Below are 4551 nucleotides of genomic sequence, written 5' to 3' on the forward strand. Positions count from 1 at the left end.
GGGTCCTTTTAAAACAGAAACTCTGCCATAGGATTAGGATTTTACTGTCTATGTATGTCTAACTCAGCACTTCATAATATTTGCCATGTTCGACTATGGAGAATAGACTAGGGAACAGAGCCCACATTTCTATGTGTGAAAGATTCAGACATTAAATCCTTTAAGGGAGCTGATGATCTGGCTATCATTTTGTACACAGAAATTTATCTGGGGGCTCAGAGACAGAGGACATTTTTGAGAGTTAAAAGCAAAGACAGCTGTGGGAAACATTCAAGACAGAAAAAAACCCTGCAAAATTACTCTCCCAACAAATTTTTGGTTACTAATTAAAGAGAATTAAAAATTTGAGGCTGGCACCTCTGTTTCACCATTCCTGAGCTGCTAACAATATTATCAAATAATGGTGGTGACTTTCTTCCCATCTACATAGGCTCGGCCACCTAGTGGCATGCTTGCAGCAGTCACTTAGAAGAGGCTTGATGTTGTATCCAATTATTTTATTAGATGATAAACACCCTGTACACAAACTTTTACCAGCCAAATATTGATTAAAACAGAAGAACAAAACACCCTACCTCATGTATGTTACCTAAATACACTCAGCACTGAATCTCTTCTCATCTATTCATTCTACATTACCTGGTGATGGCACTCAGATAACAATGCACCACAACAAAGAGCCGAACAAGTCCAGAAGCACAATAACTCAATTTTCAATACAGTGAGAAGTAAGGTGACTATATAAAGACACCCCTCCAGGCTTCCTATGTTCTTAATGCAGACTACTGAAACTTCATCTACCAGCACATAAACAGCTCAACTCTTGATAAATACATCTTTAAAGTTACAAATAGTATCGTATGCTCCTCTTAAGTTTACAGGTAGAAACTAAAGATTAGAAATATTTCCCTTTGAAGTGCCATTTATAGGAAGTGCCCAGGTGTGGTTAACAGTAAATAGAAATATGAAGTTAATGACCATAAGTGTAAAGTTATGCAAATCTGGAAATCATGGAACATCAATCTCCACATGTTGGAGGGTAGGGGGCATGATATGAGGCTTCTCTTAGCTAGACCCCAAAACCTGTGATCAGAGTTTGCTCATAATTGACAGGAACCCTGGGCAAAAGGGGACAAATTTATTAAAGTCCTCATAGGAAAATGTTAACAATCCTTTTAAACCACTATAAATTCCTTGGAGAGGTCACTGCATTTCAGGGCTAAGTTCACAAAAGTCTTTTGGTCTCTCATGTGCCAATAATCAGGAAAGAAGTGCTTTCTTTCGATTCTGCCTGTGGTGCTGAGAGCCTGCTCACAGAAAACAATGATTCCAGTGACTTCACACATCAAACCCATAAATCAGGGTCAAGCTGACCTCCCTGGCCACCCATGGCCAAAGCCAGTGTGTGCTTTATCTTCACAGACCACCCAAAGATACAGAGGCAGGGGGTCAAGCTACAGGGTCTACTTGGAGCCAGTAGAGAGGAGGGCGATGAGTCCAGATGAAACACTTATGGACAAAATGTAGTTCACTGTGGGGTCGAAGTTCTTCAGTATAAAGAAGGAAGCAACAATGACCAGAACCAAGAACAGAGTGTTGTTATAGAAGATGGAAAATGTTGTGGCTTCATAATCGGCAACTTCATTCTTCTTCCACAAGATTCTTTCATCTTTCTCCTTCCGAGACATCTTTCTGTTATCAGCTTCAGAAAGTTTCTGAGTCACTTCTTTGGAAACAGCGTCGTCCCTCTTCTGTGCTACTTTGTGCTTGAGGACAAATTTCACATTCTTGTATGCAAAGGCTACTAGGTAAGTGCTTACTAATGTCATCACACTGTAGAGAACAGCAGACTGGATAAGATCCATATGCCATATTCGCCAATACAACCAGATGGGGATGGTAGACACGATGAAGGCGTTGCCAAAGAAGAGCACCGACGGCTTGGCTGATAGGTTGCGGCTGAAGTCCTGAAGGATCAGGTCCTCCTCGGACAGATGCTTGGAGCCACCTTTAGGAGCCATGGCAGAGCTAAGGACCAGAGACATGGAGGTTTAAATATTCTTTAACCCTGTTTGATGACTCCCTGTCCCTTCATTTGGAAGTTTTCCAGGAAGTAGATTGTAAAATGGGTCACTAAGGAATTGCTGTAAGAGTTACAGACCTTGGGCTACAGAGTATCAGCTGAGAAATCCCAACTTTGTATATCATATGCTGCCTATCTTGCCTACCAGTTCAGGGAGGCAAAGGGAGTCTCATTCAGAGTAGGTTTGCTGTTCTCCTTTATATCTCAGCTTCAAAGACTAAGACACATGTTCAAGGTTCCTAGGTGCATTTGGATATTGCTGTCTCTGGATACCAGAGTTCCTGGAAATAACAAGGCCTCTATTGAATAGCATAAAGGGAAGTCCTAAGGCCTCAGTTTAGACATGATGGGAAGCCCACAAAATAGAAAAACTCTTTACAACTTCTTTGTAATTTTTTTGAGAATTTCAAATGAGCACTATGTTTAGATCTCACAAATATCAAATTATTTCAAAATTGTCAGTAAGTACTGCATTGTTAGCCTGACAGCAATACTGATGACTCCATAAACAGTCATTTGGAATTTCCAGGTACCCACATGCCTCATTGAAGGCACCAATTCTCTTTTCTCATTCCCTGGATCCTGGTTTTCTTGGCTTTGTCTAGGCTTTTCTTTTTAAAAAGGCCATAGATGGGCAGTTAAGGATTTCTGGACTACAAGTAGTATTGAATGATCACTCTCATGCTTGTAGGATGTTCATTACTAGCATGTGTTGGATATGGAGCTGGGAGCATTCAGATGCAGAGCTCCAACACATTTCTACTGATCTGTGCCTCAATTGCGCAATTCAGATGCAGAGCTCCAACACATTTCTACTGATCTGTGCCTCAGTTGCACAATTCATAGCATTGAACCATCCTACTTAGTTTACTAAGATTTTCCTGACCAGAGCTCATTTTGGGATCATGCTGGGAATCTAATCAACATCTCAGCATTCTTGGGTCACAGGGAAACAGTTCTACCTCTTTCCAAGTATTTTAATCATTGTAATAAAGATGAGCTTTGGCCAAGATGATAGAATGAGTTTTCTGTGGTGAGAAGCACTAACCATAATATATAGACAAAATCATTTTGGTTAAACACCTCAGTTCATTAATCATCAGTAGAAGGTCTCTGTTTCTTTTGAGTGACTCTGACAAACATTGTTATTTTTCTCTCACACACCTTGTTTGGACAGATCTTAGTGAGGAAGGCTCAAGCTTTATGCAGACACATTGGTAGGTGGATTAACTGCCCAGAACACTTGTCCCAAGAATAAGTAATTTAGTTTCTGTGAAATGGGCACAGGGTGTCATGTGGCAGCCCCATCCATGTCTGCTGGGGTTCTGACTTCTACGCACAGAACAGCCCCAGCCAGCTGAGCACTCTGAGTAAGTTTTCCTAGGAGCTGCACCAGTGACCACAGGATTTATCATTTGTGTTTGGACACCATGCTCTGATTCAAAAGGAGCAGTTTCGTTTACATCTTTCCATGTCTTTAGCACGGGGACACAGGAGGGTGACATGGGGTAGTCAGGCTCTTTCTTTGTGGCTAAAGTTAATGATCTTGCAGGGCACTAAGGACACACTCCTAAGTAAAGTGAATCGCCCACGTACCTGTGGCTTCACAAACAAGGAAACTGAACTACCCAAGTGGAACCTTGTTCACAAGTACCTGCGTACATTCTAGCCCTGTGTCCACTCTGGAAGGTTCTGCCTGCAGGTCAGCAAGGGGCTGGTGAGGAGCCAGGCAACAGGGAGACTCCTCTTGTAAGATTGAGCTGTGTGATACTCACCTTCCTGAGTCACAGTGAGGGCGTGGCTTAGCGACAGGGACTTATTCAGTGCTGTGCTGTCCAGTGGAGGGAACCGGACAGCAACTGGAGCCCTAGAGACATGATCCAGATACACGAAGGACCTGCGCGACCTCCGACTCCGCTACCTAGAGCAACAGCCCCTAAATAGTCAATAAGTTCAACATCAGAAACCGCCAATCCGTATCGAGGTTGTGCGCATGCGTCTTCTTCTGTAGTTGGGTCGCAGCTTTCACTCCAGTCTGATCAGTGTTATATTGCCATCTAGCGACGAGTTTCTGGATGCGGCTCAAATCCCCTTTAGGCAGGGTGGTTATCTTGTTTTGAGCGAGAAGGTTAAGTTTTTCTCGGAGCTTCCCCAGTGATCACGTGATTTGTCTCCGGCACTTGGACGGCACGGTCTGATTTGAAAGAAACGGTTTGAATTCCACCTTTCCATGCCTCTAGCGCTGGGACACGGGAGGGTGACAGGAAGCTCATGGCTCATTTCTCATGGCTAATTTCAATGATCTTGCAGGACACTACATACTCACTCCTTGGTGAAGCAAACTGCTCAAGCACCTGTGACTTCACAACCATGGAGCCTGAGCCAAGTGGAACCGTGGCCACAAGGTCGCTGTGGAAATTTTAGCCCCATGTCCACTCCGGAACATTCTGTCTGCAGCTCAGCAATTG

The 4551-nt window shown here is 43.2% G+C and overlaps 1 pseudogene across 1 annotated transcript; it reads right to left on the bottom strand.

Moving 5' to 3' along the window:
• Window positions 1–480: 480 nt before the first annotated feature.
• Window positions 481–4030, bottom strand: LOC125397390 (translocon-associated protein subunit gamma pseudogene; annotated as a pseudogene). The gene is made up of 2 exons (XR_015003074.2): window positions 3859–4030; window positions 481–2028 (listed from the first exon to the last, which is right to left on the bottom strand). The product of XR_015003074.2 is annotated as a translocon-associated protein subunit gamma pseudogene (transcript).
• Window positions 4031–4551: the final 521 nt, after the last annotated feature.

The sequence above is a fragment of the Myodes glareolus genome, chromosome 1 (genome assembly GCF_982192425.1).
Source record: "Myodes glareolus chromosome 1, mMyoGla1.1, whole genome shotgun sequence".
Classification (NCBI taxonomy): domain Eukaryota; kingdom Metazoa; phylum Chordata; class Mammalia; order Rodentia; family Cricetidae; genus Myodes; species Myodes glareolus.